This window comes from Lissotriton vulgaris, chromosome 3_2 (genome assembly GCF_964263255.1).
Source record: "Lissotriton vulgaris chromosome 3_2, aLisVul1.2, whole genome shotgun sequence".
NCBI classification, from domain to species: domain Eukaryota; kingdom Metazoa; phylum Chordata; class Amphibia; order Caudata; family Salamandridae; genus Lissotriton; species Lissotriton vulgaris.
The window spans coordinates 201,170,428-201,190,301 of NC_141690.1; the positions used below are offsets into that span (position 1 = coordinate 201,170,428).

Sequence of the window (19,874 nt, forward strand, 5' to 3'; positions counted from 1 at the left end):
TTGTACCTTAAGGTAAATGTACTGAGCAGAATAAGATGGAGTTGTAAAGTGTAATACATTATTTGAACTGAAACTGATTAAGGAGAAATACTGGTGTAGAAGGGATAAAGAAGAACAAACCTATTTTTATAAAGCAAGCCATATTTTTCCAAAACGTTGGTGTAGCGTCATTTTTTTGAGTGGAATTGCTTTGAGTTACTACTGGGTGGGTGGCAACCTTTACACATGTGCCTCTGTTTATTGATTGTCTTACCCTAGGCCAGGCTACCCTAGGTGACCTGACAACTTTAGGTTCCACCATTTTCTGTCCTGTAACAAAACAGCCATACGAGATACTCTCAAGACCTTAACAGGAACAGAAAATTTAGATTCTCCTTTGGTAACCTTAACGTTTTTTTTGATCAAGACCCAATCTCCCGGAGCTGATTCTTTCTCTTTGACATGCATACATTTATCAGTATCCCGTTTGTAAACAGCTTGATCAAGATCACGAGATTGTGTGACTCTATCAAATAACCATCCTGGATTCAACTTGGAAATAGGTTTTCTTCCTCTTAAAAGAATATATAGAGAAACACCAGTGGTGCTATGGGGAGTGATATTGTAATTCCAGACTTTTTGATGTAGAAAACTTGTAACTTCCAAACCATTGGCCACAGCACTCTGCACACTGCACACCTTCCTTCAGCATACGATTTGCCCCCTCAACAAGTCCATTAGATGCTGGGATATATAAAGGCACAAGAATGTGTTGAACATCAACTTTTTCCAAAAATGAATTTACTTCATCTGACACAAAATGTGACCCATTGTCTGTGACCACTCCCTAAGTAGTCCCTTCAATGCAAAATAAATGCTCCAAAAATAATATTAACAGCACTAGAGTCTGCATTTTTAACAAAAGCGAAGTACACCCATTTTGAAAAATAATCAATAGCAACAATAAGAAATCTTTTGTCTATACCAAAAACTGAAAATGGTTCTGCAAAATCCAATCCTATTTTTTGCCATGCACCACAACGCCACTCTACAGGACATAGAGGTGCAGTGGAAGGCACTGAACACACTTGTCAACAAAAAGCTTAACTTGACTATGGGTACCAGGCCTCCAACACATTAGCTTGACCTTGTTAACAGTAGCAGTTATGCCTAGGTGTCCCTCATGCGCCAGAGAAATTATTTAACTTTTCAAACCCTTTGGAGGAACAAATTTGTCTTGTCGAATTAAAATGTCATTCGAAAAAGATAACTCAGAAGCCACCTGAGCAAAAGTTTTCTCCTCGAGAGACAAACTTCTGTCAGAAGGCCACCCTTTAACTAGATTTTTTTTTACATTCTTCAAACACACCTCCTTTTCACAATTCTCAAACCAATCTTCCTGAGTGATCGTCGAATCTTGCATAACATCATTCACAGAAAACACCCATTCAAAATCACATTTCTTTTCAATCATGTCATCACCACACTGCAATGGAATGTGTGAGAGACAATCAGCACGTACATTTTTACCACCAGGTAAATATTTGATATCAAAGTTAGACTCTTGAAGTCTCACTAGTAATATTATCAATCTAGAAGAAGCTTTGTTGGAAGAACTGTCTCCTAACATGTATATTAATGGTTTATGGTCTGTATAAAGCTGAAATGTAGTGCCCCAAATATACATTAAAAAATTTTCAACAGACCACGAACACACTAAGGCAGTGTTCTTCAAACTGTGGGGCGCGCCCCCCTGGGGGGGCGTTGCACCATCCCAGGGGGGGCACGCTCCACTCCGATCTTCCCCTTGTGCCCGTTCCTTTGTCTGGGTGATTCTCCCAGGAGGGGGCCAATTCATGGAGTCAACAGCTTTGGCTGCAGTGCAGACAAGGAGTCTCCTCTGCTAAAAAGGAAAGCAAACAAACAGACACGCTTTCAGCTTTAGCAGAGGAGACCCCTTGCCTCTGCCTCCCACTGCAGCTGAAGCTGACTCCGTGAATTGGCCCCCTCCTGGGAGAGTTAGCTCTTCCCAGATGGGAGAGAAGGTTTCCCTAGAGAGGGTTTGAGGCACGGGCGGGGTGGGCTCTGGCCCAGGGCCCCTGCCTTTCAAGGGGGGTGGGAGTGAGGGGGAGGGGGTGGGGTCGGGAGTCTCAACATTATTTGATTCGATGCCATATTTACTCCAAAGATGGTACAAAAATCATTTGTTTCGATGTGCTAGTACAGCCAGTTAAAAAGCCTTTTCAAACCATTTTAAATATTTCACTTCCCGATGGTATATCCCACACAACTCACATAGCAATATGTTTAATACAAATGTACATGTTCATACGACCACTGCAATGTTCTCTAGTGCAGTGTGCATCCTCGTATACTCAGTAACTCAAAAGTGCGTTTCCAGTTTATAACAACAATCGCTTTGAAACAACTGTATGCAGCAAATATAGGACAAAGTCACTGATGATATATCCCAATAGGGTGAAAGCTTCAAGTTCCATACTAGTCGGCCTTGTGTGATCTTGGTCTATTCAGCTCCTTTTAATTCTCGCTTTTGAATTGGCAGTGCTTCCTTGAACCTTGGTACAAATAGACGTGTGATGTTTTCAATTGATTTCTTACGAAGACACATAATAAGAAAGAACAATGTAAAAGGCACATTCTGGTTGAGGGATGGAGACTAATACCATTTCCCAAACCTAACGCTGCCTCTGCTACTGATCGAAAAACTTAAGGTGAAATGCAAGTTTTTTCAAAGTGTGACCATTTGCATTAATTTCATTAAAAGGTCTGTTTCACAACAGGATTATTTTTGTTATGGGTTGATTTGCTGTGCTTTATCTTCTAATGGAAAGCCTGTACTTTTTCATTTTCCGAAATATACTGCACAATGTTTTTGGTATTTTATTGAAATAAAATGTGGCTTTCATCACAACAATTGGAACATGGTTCCAGATGTATTTGTCAATGCGTACTGTTTTCTTCAAGTAGAAGTATGTGGTTATTTGTGTCTCCATGGTGCAGAGGAGCAGTTGGTTGCTTGTAAGCTCCTAGCTTGAAACGACAGCAGACGATGTCTACAATAAATTCTGCCATTCCATGCAGCATCAAACAACAAGAAAAGAGAGGTCTGGTCAGTCATCAGGCTGCCAGGGATATGGAGCAAGGAGATAAGTGGGTTTTTGTTTGTACACAGTCACTCTGATTGAGTAGGAAAGCCCTCACACACCGACCTGGTCAGTGTCATGCTTCATCATCGGGCCCCACCGAAGAGACCGAGTGCCTCTTCGGTGTGCTACGACGCCAGAAAGACTGCGGAGCTGGTCGTGTGGGGAGGACGTGATGTGAAAATTAGGAAATTAAAAGTGCCTAACAGGGTATCAAAATTTTTTTTTTAATGAGTGATCCCTAATACACGTGTGGGTGGTTTTATGTGTCTGAATTTACGTGCCAAGGTTATTACGAGTTGGGATAAATTCAGCTAAATACCACGCATTTAAAATTAATCAGTCAACATGTTTCTGCCGTACTTGTGGTATATATTCACCAAGGCATTCTTCAGGACTATACCCCGGCGGTATGGACACTCTAATAGTCCACCCTGACCTGGGGGCGTGAAAGTGAAAAAGGAAAAAAGGTGAAAAAGTGCTTAAAAATTAGAAGAGCAAATGCTCATTCTAAAAAAGCCCCAAATTCAGGGGTGTGTCAGCACCTGTAAGAGAAAGTATACGGACAAACAGATACAGACAAACATACAATTAGTATATGCCAGAATACACTTATCATAGTGCTCCTAAGATGGTGACAAGCTTTTGTGTGCACACAATAAATGATATCTTATGCACCATCCAAGTAGCCCTTAGGGATATTGTATACGCTAGGAGGTGGAGTGCTAAAGGTGGGTTTTATTCAAAAGCTACTATTGTAGCAGGGGTAGTAAAAACACGATGTGAATTCTCCATGAGCAGGGATCAATTTGACCAAGTGGTCGGTGACCCCCCTAAGCTGGTAGGTATGGAGAAAATCTCACTTTAAAATGGGGCGCTACTAGCACCATGGGTCTCGGGAGGAGGATTGGAGCGCGCCTGGCACATCCTAGGGAGTGAGAGAGTTAAATGTCAGAATGGCTCAAGCATACAGTTACTTAGCTCGTGGTGATCGTAAAAAATCGTTCCGCCGGAGATGCAGACTCACGCCCTCAGCGTTCGCAATCCGCTTCTAAACCTGCAAGAAGCCTCTAAACCGGACCCCGACGATGGAGAGCGGGGCCGGTAAATGCGATTAAAAGCACTTTGTTTCTTGTTTGCGCGCCCGTTTCCTAGTTGGGCGTGTCGGGCCCAGAGCGAGGCTTGGAGCGCACACGCCCACCTGGGCGCGGTGCGCTTCAGATGAAAGTGAGGCTTGGAGTCGCGAGCCTATCTTTTAGCCATACGTAATGGGGAATATGGACGCGCTGACGGTTGCTAAGGCGATCCTATCTATTGAATGGTAGTTTGAGTATTGGTGAATAAATACCAATTAATCATGAGTATTGATGCTGCGATCATTGAAGGGACACCTGAGTGATATTCTGGTAGAAATGCACATACAGTATATTGATTTCAAACATTAAAGTTTTGTTGACGGACATAAATCCCCTTTGGTGTCTTTTTTCTGTGCACAGGATGTGAAAAAAGCGGCAATTACTTCGTATATAGTATTAGAAATTCAAATACAGTAGACTAGATGTCAAACATTAATGTTTAGTTGACGGGCATAGTTCCACTTTGATATCTTTATGCTCAATGTGCATAGGATATGAAAAATGTGGCAATTATTTAATATTCGATGGTATATTAATTCAGATCGCCCTGTATATCTCATTGGAAGACAACAAAGGCCAACAGTCCGGGAGTTCACGATAGGACTGTGTTCCAGGGGATATCGTCATTGAGGCCGTTAGTATTTGTCCCCAGGCGGTATACCCAACGCTGTTCTTTTTCAAACAGTCTGTTTTGTACATTCCTGGTACCTTCGATAGCTTCAATCACAGTCCACCTCATATCGTTGGTGGTGTGGTTTTTTTCTAGGAAGTGGCGACTCAATTTTGTTGTTACTTTTTTGCACCTTGTGTTGCTGCGGTGCTCGCAGATCCGTTGTTTCACTTTTCTGGTGGTCATACCTACGTATCGGAGCTGACAAGAACAGGTGATCAGGTAGATCACATTGTTCGAGTTACAATTGGTATGTCCACGTTGGGTCCATATTTTCCCTTCTTCTAGAGCCAATGTTTTGGTAGCTTGTGTTAGGTGGCACACACTGCAATCCGAACATGGGTAGTGTCCGGTAATTTTAGGGAGACCCCATGTTGTTGTCACAGATGGTGTCATGGTTTGTGGTTTCTCTTTTGGGCGTGTGTGTACCAAGGCGTCTCTCAAGCTGCGTCCCTTTTTGAAAGAGAACAGGGGTTTTTCCCAGTCCTTTTTAAAGGTTTTTACAATGTTCCAATGTTTGTTTACGCTCTTTTTCATAATGTTTGAGAGACTGCTGTATGTGGTAACACATGTAAGTGGGATCTGGTCTGGGAACTTCAAAAGGACCAAAAGGACCAAAAGAAGTTTGAGTTCGAGAAAGTATACCCTTACTCTGCAGTTTCGTTCACTCCACCAGCACGCAATGCCAACAACTCAGACTACTCAGATGATGATTCATCTAATAGCAGTGGTTCCAGCAATAACTCTTTCAAACAAACAAAAAGAAGAGGGAACCGAGGCAATAGAACCAACAGAAGTGGGCATGGTAATCAAGGCAACCACCAACAGTGGTATCCCCCACAAATGGGAATGGGTACACACCCTTATGCCTTCCAACAGCCACCCTATCCGTTCATGGGCTGGAACCCGGGCTTCATGCCCCCGGCCAATTTCCAACAGCAGTATAGACAGCCTTTTTTAGAGAGCGGACGGAGAGGCCGAGGCAAAAGGAGAGGGAACACCAGAGTAACCTGGCAAGAAGACGACTCAGTAGCGAACCACACACGGAGCAATCAGCAACCAGGCACGAGCGGAGTCTGAGTTTAGTAACAAATCTGTCTACCAGAATACTCACTCCGGTGGAGACTCAAGTTTTGGAAAAAGGGCTAGGCTTTGTCCCCACAGCAAAACCAGATAAATTCAAACTACACTGCGAGCTGGCAGCGTTTTTCCGCAAACTAAAACTAAAAGCGTTTTTTGATGGGAAAACAGACCCCATGGAATCAGTTAGGAAAGGTGACACAGGCTTAAGACCTAGCTCTACTTTCATCCCGCCTCCACACACTATACCAGCGGCCATAACTGCTTTTGAGCAAGCTGTGTTTAAAGACCTAGAACATTGCGAAAACCCGAAAACATTCGGGAACTTCAGTACTGCTGAATTCGAGGCATTGCAACAACTACAAAACGACACCTCCATAACCATCAAGCCTGCGGACAAGGGCGGAGGGATCATTATCCAGAACACAATTGACTATGAGATCACCTGTAAAAATCTACTCGGTGATGCCAGAAACTACACTCCACTGACATCAGATCCGACTCCGGACCTCTCTAAAAGGATCAGCTCCTTGGTCAAACAAGCAGAGGATCAAGACCATATATCCAAGAATGAAGCGGCTTTTCTGAACAATACAAGTAGTGTTATACCCTACTTCTATACGTTGCCAAAAATGCATAAAAATAAACTACCACCACCAGGACGCCCAATCGTCTCAGGCATTGGCTCGCTCCTAGAGCCGTTATCACAATTCTGTGATCACTTTCTAAAACCTTTAGTACAGTCCACACCTACTTACTTAAAGGACACAAAAAGTCTGTTGCGTCTGCTGGCAGAGATCACCTTCCCTGAAAACTCGATCACTCTGGTAACTTTAGATGTGGAAAGCCTCTACACTAGCATTCCACAGGACGACACAATCGAGGTCCTCACTAAGGTACTGGATTCAACCAACTGGGAATTCCAGACCCCAAAAAAATTCATTATTGAATGTGCCACTCTAGCACTGAAAGAGAATTTTTTCTCGTTCAAAGACCAACTGTACCTCCAATGCTCTGGAACATCCATGGGCAGTACATTCGCGCCGAGCGTGGCAGGGTTGTATGTGGCAGACTTTGAAGCCAAACATATCTTACCACCCACTGCCCCCTTTTTTTCGTCAATGTTACTGTGGAAACGCTACATTGACGACATTCTGCTCATCTGGAAAGGCAGTGGTAATGATCTGGAAAATTTCCTCACATGGATCAACACTCTAGACCACAACTTAAGATTCACTAACACCAAAAGCAGAAGTGAAATTGTGTTCTAAGATGTGGTCATCTCAATCAGTGGAACGACACTCGCCACAAAAACCCACAATAAACCGACAGCAAAGAATAACCTCTTGGAATTTAACAGTTTCCATCCGCGTCCGCTAAAGGAAAACCTCCCTTATGGGCAATACCTTAGGCTACGAAGGAACTGCAGCACGACCACAGATTTCAAAGACCAATCAGCCAACCTGACGGAAAAACTAAAAAGTAGAGGCTACCCTACACCCACCCTTAACAAAGGATTTAAAAGAGCTAAAAATCAGCCAAGGGAGGCACTTCTGGAAGAAAGGACTAACAAACCAGACCAGATCCCACTTACATGTGTTACCACATACAGCAGTCTCTCAAACATTATGAAAAAGAGCGTAAACAAACATTGGAACATTGTAAAAACCTTTAAAAAGGACTGGGAAAAACCCCTGTTCTCTTTCAAAAAGGGACGCAGCTTGAGAGACGCCTTGGTACACACACGCCCAAAAGAGAAACCACAAACCATGACACCATCTGTGACAACAACATGGGGTCTCCCTAAAATTACCGGACACTACCCATGTTCGGATTGCAATGTGTGCCACCTAACACAAGCTACCAAAACATTGGCTCTAGAAGAAGGGAAAATATGGACCCAACGTGGACATACCAATTGTAACTCGAACAATGTGATCTACCTGATCACCTGTTCTTGCCAGCTCCGATACGTAGGTATGACCACCAGAAAAGTGAAACAACGGATCTGCGAGCACCGCAGCAACATAGGGTGCAAAAAAGTAACAACAAAATTGAGTCGCCACTTCCTAGAAAAAAACCACACCACCAACGATATGAGGTGGACTGTGATTGAAGCTATCGAAGGTACCAGGAATGTACAAAACAGACTGTTTGAAAAAGAACAGCGTTGGGTATACCGCCTGGGGACAAATACTAACGGCCTCAATGACGATATCCCCTGGAACACAGTCCTATCGTGAACTCCCGGACTGTTGGCCTTTGTTGTCTTCCAATGAGATATATCAATCAATCAATCAATCAGTGACACTTATAAAGCGCGCTACATACCCGTGGGGTCTCAAGGCGCTGGGGGGGGGGGAGCCGCTACTGCTCGAACAGCCAGGTCTTCAGCTTCTTCCTGAAGGAGAGGTGGTCTTGGGTCAGGCGCAGGTCGGTCGGGAGGGAGTTCCAGGTCTTGGCGGCCAGGTGGGAGAAGGACCTTCCTCCTGTAGTCGCTCTTCGGATGCGGGGGACGGCGGCGAGGGCGTGGTTGGCTGATCGGAGGTGGCGTTTGGGAGCGTAGAAGTTGACTCGGCCTTTGAGGTAGCTCGGGCCTTGGTCGTGTAGGGCTTTGTGTGCGTGGGTGAGGAGGCGGAAGGTGATTCTTTTGTTGACGGGGAGCCAGTGAAGGTCTCGCAGATGTCCGGAGATGTGGCTGGTTCGTGGGATGTCGAGGATGAGTCTGGCTGAGGCGTTCTGGATCCGCTGGAGTCTCTTCTGGAGCTTGGCGGTGGTCCCGGCGTAGAGGGCGTTGCCGTAGTCCAGTCGGCTGGTGACGAGGGCCTGGGTGACGGTCTTCCTGGTCTCGGTGGGGATCCACCAGAAGATCTTCCGTAGCATGCGTAGGATGTTGAAGCATGCCGAGGAGACGTTGTTGACTTGCCTGGTCATGGAGAGGGAGGAGTCCAGGATGAAGCCCAGGTTGCGTGCATGGTCTGTCGGTTTGGGTGCGGTGCCCAGGGCGGGAGGCCACCAGGAGTCGTCCCAGGCGGAGGGAGAGGAGCCCAGGATGAGGACCTCCGTCTTGTCCGAGTTCAGTTTCAGGCGGCTGGTCGTCATCCACTCGGCTACCTCTTTCATCCCTTCGTGCAGGTTGGCTCTGGCGGCGGCGGGGTCGTTGGTCAGGGAGAGGATCAGCTGGGTGTCGTCGGCGTAGGAGATTATGCTGAGGTTGTGTTTGCGTACGATGGCCGCGAGGGGGCTCATGTAGACGTTGAAGAGGGTGGGGCTCAGAGATGATCCTTGGGGGACGCCGCAGATGACTTCGGTGGCCTCTGACTTGTACGGTGGTAGGCGGACTCTCTGTGTTCTCCCGTCGAGGAAGGAGGTGATCCACTCCAGCGCCTTGTCCTGGATTCCGACGTTGCTGAGGCGCCGTACTAGGGTGCGGTGGCAGACCGTGTCGATCTGGGCGATCTGGGCGATCTGAATTAATATACCATCGAATATTAAATAATTGCCACATTTTTCATATCCTATGCACATTGAACATAAAGATATCAAAGTGGAACTATGCCCGTCAACTAAACATTAATGTTTGACATCTAGTCTACTGTATTTGAATTTCTAATACTATATACGAAGTAATTGCCGCTTTTTTCACATCCTGTGCACAGAAAAAAGACACCAAAGGGGATTTATGTCCGTCAACAAAACTTTAATGTTTGAAATCAATATACTGTATGTGCATTTCTACCAGAATATCACTCAGGTGTCCCTTCAATGATCGCAGCATCAATACTCATGATTAATTGGTATTTATTCACCAATACTCAAACTACCATTCAATAGATAGGATCGCCTTAGCAACCGTCAGCGCGTCCATATTCCCCATTACGTATGGCTAAAAGATAGGCTCGCGACTCCAAGCCTCACTTTCATCTGAAGCGCACCGCGCCCAGGTGGGCGTGTGCGCTCCAAGCCTCGCTCTGGGCCCGACACGCCCAACTAGGAAACGGGCGCGCAAACAAGAAACAAAGTGCTTTTAATCGCATTTACCGGCCCCGCTCTCCATCGTCGGGGTCCGGTTTAGAGGCTTCTTGCAGGTTTAGAAGCGGATTGCGAACGCTGAGGGCGTGAGTCTGCATCTCCGGCGGAACGATTTTTTACGATCACCACGAGCTAAGTAACTGTATGCTTGAGCCATTCTGACATTTAACTCTCTCACTCCCTAGGATGTGCCAGGCGCGCTCCAATCCTTCTCCCGAGACCCATGGTGCTAGTAGCGCCCCATTTTAAAGTGAGATTTTCTCCATACCTACCAGCTTAGGGGGGTCACCGACCACTTGGTCAAATTGATCCCTGCTCATGGAGAATTCACATCGTGTTTTTACTACCCCTGCTACAATAGTAGCTTTTAAATAAAACCCACCTTTAGCACTCCACCTCCTAGCGTATACAATATCCCTAAGGGCTACTTGGATGGTGCATAAGATATCATTTATTGTGTGCACACAAAAGCTTGTCACCATCTTAGGAGCACTATGATAAGTGTATTCTGGCATATACTAATTGTATGTTTGTCTGTATCTGTTTGTCCGTATACTTTCTCTTACAGGTGCTGACACACCCCTGAATTTGGGGCTTTTTTAGAATGAGCATTTGCTCTTCTAATTTTTAAGCACTTTTTCACCTTTTTTCCTTTTTCACTTTCACGCCCCCAGGTCAGGGTGGACTATTAGAGTGTCCATACCGCCGGGGTATAGTCCTGAAGAATGCCTTGGTGAATATATACCACAAGTACGGCAGAAACATGTTGACTGATTAATTTTAAATGCGTGGTATTTAGCTGAATTTATCCCAACTCGTAATAACCTTGGCACGTAAATTCAGACACATAAAACCACCCACACGTGTCTTAGGGATCACTCATTAAAAAAAAAATGTTGATACCCTGTTAGGCACTTTTAATTTCCTAATTTTCACATCACGTCCTCCCCACACGACCAGCTCCGCAGTCTTTCTGGCGTCGTAGCACACCGAAGAGGCACTCGGTCTCTTCGGTGGGGCCCGATGATGAAGCATGACACTGACCAGGTCGGTGTGTGAGGGCTTTCCTACTCAATCAGAGTGACTGTGTACAAACAAAAACCCACTTATCTCCTTGCTCCATATCCCTGGCAGCCTGATGACTGACCAGACCTCTCTTTTCTTGTTGTTTGATACTTAACCGGGGACTAAGAGAGTGTCCTTGATTTCCCTACCTCTCTCTTTGTTGACATATATTCCATGCAGCATGCCCGTTGTTGAGAAAATTCCACCAATAATACCACACAGTCTCACTAAGAACTGCCAAAATGGCATATGAGACTCTGTCACAGTCACCATTAGTGAACTAATGTCATATTTCATGACAATGCCTGATACGCCATGGCTGCCTCATGCATGATCAATCACACGTTCTCTTTCTGTCACTGCAAACTGATGGATCTATGATGTTACAACGCGTTATTTTACAACGCATGCTGTAACATCGCAACTTTTACAACGCAGGTTCCATTACAACGGATGTCATTACAACGCAGGATATTACATAGCAGATGGTATTACAACGCATACCATTACATCGTAAGTAAAGGTAAGTATAATTTTTAAAAAAAAATGAAATTAAGTTAATTTTATTAATTTTATTTTACTAATATAATTAAAATAATTAAAAAAATGTAATTAATATAATTTAGTTAAATAAGTTTAATTTAATTTTAAATAGGAATTAATGTAATTTAATTAAATTAATATAATTTTAATAATTTAATTTAATAAATTTAATAATAGTAATTAATTAAATATAATTAATTTAATTTAATTAATATAATTGTATTAATCTTATCTTTATTTAAATAAGTTTAATTTAATTTTAAATAGGAATTAATGTAATTTAATTAAATTAATATAATTTTATTAATTTAATTTAATAAATTTAATAATAGTAATTATTTAAATTTAATTAATTTAATTTAATTAATATAATTGTATTAATCTTAAAATTGTAATTAATTTCATTTAATAAATTTAATTAATTTAAATTTAATTAATTATTTTAATTTAATTAAAGTCGTACTTTAAAAAAAATAAACCCTAAAAATACCCCTGAACCCCAAAACCCAAACCCAGCCCTAAAACCTAAATATACCCCTGTACCCCAAAACCTAAACCCAGCCCTAAAACCTAAAAATACCCCTGTACCCCAAAACCCAAACCCTGCCCTAAAACCTAAAAACACCCCTATACCCCAAAACCCAAACCCTGCCCTGAAACCTAAAAACACCCCTGTACCCCAAAACCCAAACCCTGCCCTAAAACCTAAAAACACCCCTGTACCCCAAAACCCAAACCCTGCCCTGAAACCTAAAAACACCCCTGTACCCCAAAACCCAAACCCTGCCCTGAAACCTAAAAACACCCCTGTACCCCAAAACCCAAACCCTGCCCTAAAACCTAAAAACACCCCTGTACCCCAAAACCCAAACCCTGCCCTAAAACCTAAAAACACCCCTGTACCCCAAAACCCAACCCCTGCCCTGAAACCTAAAAACACCCCTGTACCCCAAAACCCAAACCCTGCCCTAAAACCTAAAAACACCCCTGTACCCCAAAACCCAACCCCTGCCCTAAAACCTAAAACTACCCCTGTACCCCAAAACCCAACCCCAGCCCTAAAACCTAAAAATACCCAAACACCCCAAAACATATACCTCAGTACCCCAAAACATATACTCCTATACACATACTTATTTAAAAAATTACTTAAATTAATATATTTAATTTATAATATTAAAAAACATAAATAAATATATTTATTTATAATTAATATTAATTAAATTAATTAAATAAAATTAAATAAAATTAAAAAAAATTATATACTTACCAATACTTACGATGTAATGGTATGCGTTGTAATAGCATCTGCTATGTAATATCCTGCGTTTTAATAGCATCCGTTGTAATGGAACCAGCGTTGTAAAAGCTGCGTTGTAACAGCATTACGACGTAAAAGTTGCGTTGTAACAGTAACGCACCCAAACTGATGAGTGTCAGATGAGATTCTGTATGTTCTGAGTTTTGTTGGCACAATTGTGATAAAATACTGGAACATCTGGTTATGATCTGAGGCGATTTTTTCCGTTCAATCAAGGGTGTTAATAATGCCAGGAATCAGCTCTCCAAATGACATATGGTCAATTCGATGAGAAAAGTTGTATGTCTCGTGACTGACAGGTGCTGCGAGGTGTGCATGGCCTCGTGGATGTGGAATTACCTTGCCAACTGTGATGTGAACGTTCCCTGCTACTTTGTTGACATACAGATGCCCGTGTATTCTGCGTGCGTCTGGAGGTTGCAACTAAGAGTCTTCCCTTGGCGGCAGAGCTGTTGAAGCACCTTTGACAGCACTTTTGAAAACTACATCTTGAAGAGAGTGCTCCTCCTGCAGGCGATTCTGAATTACTTGCAGGGGGGGATGGATGGATGAGTGAGGGGATGGATGGATGGGTGAAGGGGTGGATGGATGGTGGGAGAGAGGATGGATGCATGAGTGGAGGGATGGATGGGAGTGGATGGATGTGTGTATGGTTGGAAGGGTAGATGGATGTGTGGAGGGATGGATGGATCAGTGAAATGGTGGATGGATCGATGGGGGGGGTGGATGGTAGACGAGTCGGTGGGTGGATGGATGAGAGAAGTGATGGATGGATGTATTGATGTATTGATGGGTGAAGGGGTGAATGAATGAATGGATGGATGGATGAGTGAAGGGGTGGATGTGGGGATGGATGGGTGATTGAGGAGGGTGGATGCACGGGGATGGATGGAGGAGTGAAGGGGTGGGTGAGAGGTCAATGGATGGATTCATGAGTGCATGAGTGGATGGATGAGTGGGTGAAGGATGGATGGAGGGATGGGTGGCTGGGTGAGGGGGGAATGGAGAGAGAGGGGGAGGATGGATGGATGAGTGAGGACAAGGATGAATGATTGGCAGAGTGGATGGGCAGGTGTGTGCATAGATGGGTGAGGAGAGGAGCATGGAGATGGATGGGTCAGAGAGTGCATGCATGAGTGGGGGGAGGGTGGAGAGCGGGAGGGATGGATGGGTGGGTGGATGGATGAGTGGGGGGTTGAGTGGGTGGACGGATGAGTGACTGGGTGGACGGATGAGTGACTGGGTGGATTGATGAGTGGGTGGGGGATGGCTGGATGGTTGAGAGGGTGGGTGGTTGGATGGATGAGTGAGTGGATGGATGGGTGGAGGAGTGAATGGATGGGTGGAAGAGTGGATGGATGAATGGAGGAGTGGATGGATGAATAGAGGAGTAAATGGATGAGTGGGAGGATAGCTTGGGTGAAGGGGTGAGTGGTTGGGTGGATGAGTGGGTGGATGGATGGGTGAAAGAGTGGATGGATTGGTGAGGGGATGGATTTGGTGAAGGGATGGATGGATGATGGATGGATGGGTGAGGGGGTGGATGGAAGGATGGATGGGGGAGATGATGGATGGAGGGATGGATGGTGGATGGGTTTGCAAGTGGTTGAAGGGGTTTGGATGTGGATGGGGCACAGATGGAGGGAAGGAATGAATGGTGGGGGAGTTAGTGGATGACAAGGTGTACATGATGGATGGGGAGGCTTGTGATGACTTCCTTTGCCTTGGAGGATTGTGTTTTGAGCTGTGTGGTACGCCTCTGTCGTTTCGCCACACCCACTCACAGGCCTGCAGTTTGCTAGGCACTCTTGTTGTGTTGAGCATTGTTTGTCGGATATGGCCCGTGGTGTGCGCGTTGCAGGCGATCATGTGGTGTGCCGGATGCCCGAGGTTTCGGTCGGGTGGTGGGGGGGCCCAACATCTGGGGGAATTCAGCTGGGGGGGCTCAACCTGGAAAAGTTTGAATACCTCTGCACTAAGGCCTCCCTCTCAATAGTACTATGGTTCAGCCCAGATTTATTAAGGGTTCTCGATGCAAAACCTATGTACATTCTTGTCCATTCACCATTTGAACACCACCAAGGGCCAGATGTAGTTAATCCCAGTTTATCGACTCTTAAATACCGAATCATACCGATTCGATATTTAAGATCAGGTAAATGGGATGTAGGTAATTTTTCTGTAAAAATTACTGAATTGGTAAGTTTCGGTAATTACCGAATCGGTATTTACGGATTCGGTAATTGCCATTCATTCCTATGAATGTCAATTACCGAATCGGTAAATACCGATTCGGTAAAAGGGGGAAACATTGACGGGTGGCAGGGTGTCACTTTGACACACGGTTGCACCCCTCAATTAAGTATGGATGAACATGTTGCAGACAAACATTCCCTAAGGGCATGTATGTCTGCAACATGGCACTGTTGGAAAAAAATGTTTTTTCAAAGGTTTTCATTATTTACCACGAACTTCTAGTTGGTGGTAAATAACGAATCCTTAACTGAGGAATGCACTAACTTAAGTGCTTCCTACATCCTGGATTAGGGAAATTTACAGGATCGGTATGTTAAGAACTCAGTATATTACCGAATCCTTAAATTAGTGATTCGGTAAAATACCAAATCCTTAAAAAATGCCACCTACATCTCAAAACCCCAATACCGGTCGGTAATGCCCGAAATCCGGTAATTTCGGCCGTTGCCGACCGATATTGGGGGACCTACATCTGGCCCCAAACCCTTTAGAACTAGCATCCACCGTAATGATACTTTCCACACCGTAAGTAAAAGGTTTAATAGCATTAATAGCAGGAGCATTGATAATTACATTCTTAATTGAAAGAAAAGCATTTTGAGCATCCTCAGACCAGATAAATTTAGCATTCTTTTTTTAACAAATTTCTGAGTGGCTGTATCAATAATGCAAAACCCTGACCAAATCTGGAGTAATGTTCACTTAAACCAAGAAATGCCCTCAGCGAATCCTTATCTGAAGGAACAGGAGCATCTCTGATGGCATCAATTAAAGAGGATTTAGGTTTAATACCTTCACCAGAAATGTTGTGACCAAGATAATCCACTTCTTGTTTGACAAACGTACACTTACTGGCTTTGACTGTCCTGCCATACTTTTCCAATTTGTTTAAAACTCTTTAAAAAAGAAAATAGTATTGATCTAATGTGTTAGAGTGAATGAGTATATCATCTTGGAAAGCTTGGCTACCCACTTCATTAGCAAACATTTGATCCATCAGTCTTTAAAAATGCTAGCAGCTGACGCTAAACCAAAAGGTAATCTTTTGTACATATATACACCAAATGGAGTCACAAAGGTAGATAAAGGTTGTGACTCAGCTGATAAGGGAATTTGATGATAAGCTTAACCCAAATCAATTGTGCTGAAAAATCTACTACTCCCTTTTTTGACAAGCATATCATGAATCCTAGGCAGAGGATGGCAGTCTATAAAAATATTATGGTTAAGTACCCTCAAATCCGCAAACAAACAGATATCACCAGAACTTTTGTGTGCGACCACAGAAGCCGAAACCCATTCAGATGAGTCAACTGGTTTTATTATACCTTAGGCACACATCTGATCCAATAATTTTTTTAAATCTTTTCTAGCTGAAAGAGGCCCTGGTCTGACTTTCTGTGCGACAGAAACAGCATTACGTTTATGCTTATTGGCATATTCGAATCCTTTAACTGCTCCCACGCCATAGCTAAAAACACAGGCATACTTATTAAATAAATCATGTAACTTATGATCGTGTTCTTCAATATTACCAATTGATGACACTGTCAAATCACCTAAAACAACAGGTTCCGGATGTCCAGGTCTAAGTATTATGCCTAAGCTAGCTTGATCAAGCCACCCCAGAATGTCACGTCCATTGAGTGCAACGTATACTTTTGTGAAAACTTCCCTTCCTTTAAATTTTATGACATCAGAAAAATAACCTTCCATTATTATGTCATATTCACCAAATGCCTTTGGATTGACATCAGTAGGCTTTAAAAAAGTTTTGGACAAAAACGTATCCAACGTTTTCTCAGCTAAAATAGTAATAGGCGAGCCTGAGTCAGCCATTATACTAACTTCAATTGAACCAATAAGTATGTCACAAATAAGTCCCTTGTAAGTCTTTCTGGATTCTTTTAATGTATTGACTTCAACTGAAAGTGAGACAATATTCAAAGCCTCACAAACGGATTCATCTTCAACATTAAATTGACTGTAAGATTAATTAAAACCATTACAAAATACATTCAGATAAAACGTTTTGATAAAAGGGCTTTTCAATCAATGCTCTGTTTAAAAGGTTTTCAGGTATCAGTGCACACGTGCGTAAGTAAAAAGTGCAGAATGTTCCGAGTCTTTTTGCTGGAGGCCTGTGAGGAATTATACGCTAGTTGTAGTAACAAGCATCTTTTGCTTGGATGCTACTAGAACTAAAAACTTGACAAGCTTCCCATTCAGTTGTGGATCTAGTGGATTGAAGCAGGCAAGTACTGCTTGTCTCCGTGTGCGTATGACTCATTCGTTAAAGTTAGTTTTTAGCAGGCCAACTCTTTCCTTGTTAAGCTTGACACAGGAGCATATTATGTGTCTGATGTCTTCCCTTCCAGCCCCACATAGCCGGCTTACATTCCCGTAGTTCTTTCTTAGCCATGGTGGAAGATGTGGTATGGCTGGCAGTATTCCTAGCCTATGCTTTAAAAAGGCCTCTTTAGACTTCCTTGAATACCCTAATAACAAAGTATGCCTGTGATCCAAATGATTTATAATTGGATAAAGTCATCCGTGCGTGGCACCTGTGTGCAAATGCTGCTTTGTTGTCTATAAAGGAGAGTTTCTAAACAACCTTATTAGTGATACGTTTAAAGTGCAAAGGCGTTGTTGGGATTTCCCATAGGTTGGCCAATCCCGTTATGAAGAGCGATTCCTCCAAGTAATCTTTGGCCAGTGAGGTAGGTGTGCTGCACAGTATCTTCCAGAGCTGGCGATTCAATGTATTTGCGGCAGAGTTCTTAATTTTGTGCCAGCACTTGATGTATGAGACTTGCCTTGCGAAGACCAAGCTCGAGACGAATCTGTGCTGGCAACACATAAGGCGGTAAATTTAACATTACTCTATATGCTTTTGTCAAAATGGTGTTCAGTAATCGAGCATCCCTACCTCTCAAAATCTCACTGCCATATGTAATTGATGATGGAATTTTTGCTTCCGCAACGCGGAGAAGTGGAGCGAATTGACTGACTTTACATTGATTGCATACCGTGTAGAAATGACCTATTTTTTTACAATTGTTACGTTTACCTTGCGCAGGACAATTGGGACTATTTCCCATATGAAATCTAGAACCACACCTATTACAGTTTGAATTAGGTCTCCTTTCAAAATTTGTTGCATTTGGTTTCCTTTCAAAAAAATTATAGAGTTGAATTTGTTAGTAACCGCATTTACTTCAGGTTCAATAGTAGTACTAGCAGCTAGATGCATTACACTAGTGCCAGTTACAGAATTAGAAACACTACCCTCAGTTAAAATTTTAGATGACCTAACAGAACATTCAATACTTCTTGCAATACCCATAACCTCTTCCAAAGATGGATTTTTACAAGTGAGTATGCGCTCCTGAATTTTTTTATTAAAGCAATTGAAAACTAACTGATCACGTAAAGAAGTGTCCAACTTAGTACCAAATTCACATTTAGAGGCTAAAACTCTCAGAATCGCTAAATAGCCTTCAATTGATTCTTGTTGCATCTGTTTGCGTTTGAAAAATACATGTCTTTCATGACTGATGGTTCATCAACAGATTGTTTTCCCATACGGGCTAAAGCCTCTGAAAACATATTCCAAGTTTCATCACCCAGAGGTGCTGGTACAATGGGTAGGTTATCAAATAGTTGTTGTCCTGCAGTACCCAAGGGATTAAATATTAAAGCTTTTTTCCTCGCTAGAATATATTTTGTAGCATCAATGGCTTCTAAATAGTTTTCAAATACTCTTAACAATTTGTGCCAGGGTGTAAAAGGTTTGCCTGAATTTTGAAGAAAAGCTGGAGGATCTAAAATGTTATTTGAATTAGCTATGTAACTGTAAGTAAAAAAAATTTAAATATTGAAACAAATACCAGAGATGAATCTTGTCAGATGAGGAGTACAATCCGTATGGTACGAAGAAAGGCTGGTGATCATGAGAAATGTGCTGTTAAAACAAGTCTGTGCACAAAATGAACACCGCAAACGTGGGATTTCAATGAAAATTGATGCTAAATATCCCAATGTTCTAAAATGGCAGCCGAAAACGAGCTTGACGTGTCTGCTGAAGGAAGGTGGATCAAGTATGCTGACGTGAAGATTCAGGAGGACAATGAGGATGCGGTCACAGAGTCAGCAGCACGCAACCAAGCTCCAGCACTGAAATAAGTGGCAGGCGCAGCCGAATACAGAGACTGTTCAAAGAACAACAAGATATCCAATGATGTAAGATAAGTACGTTAAAAGGGGTACACAGTACTTACAATAGTTGAAGTGATAAACCACCAGGCAAGCGATGGGAAATGAAAATCCCTTGATGTCTCAGACTAAATGAATTCCTGGTATTCCGAGTAAACAAATTCTTTCAAATTTTCAGTAAAAATTGAGACATCAAAAAAAAGAAAAAAATACGGTAAGTGATGAAATCATGTGGTCGGTGGGTCCATATCTAGATAAGCCGCTGGATCGTCGCCAATAAATGTAGTATGATCGCAGAAAAAATTGTAGCCAAATTGTATTGTAATGAAAATACAAGATGTTTATTCCAGTAACTGGACCCAAGACAGCTTCAAGCAGGAACAAGACAAGAAGTTCATGCTTGTCTTAACATT

The 19,874-nt window shown here is 42.9% G+C and overlaps 1 pseudogene; it reads right to left on the reverse strand.

Moving 5' to 3' along the window:
- Positions 1-2,160: 2,160 nt before the first annotated feature.
- Positions 2,161-17,668, reverse strand: LOC147725523 (endoplasmic reticulum-Golgi intermediate compartment protein 2-like; annotated as a pseudogene).
- Between the last annotated feature and the right edge of the window lie 2,206 nt (positions 17,669-19,874).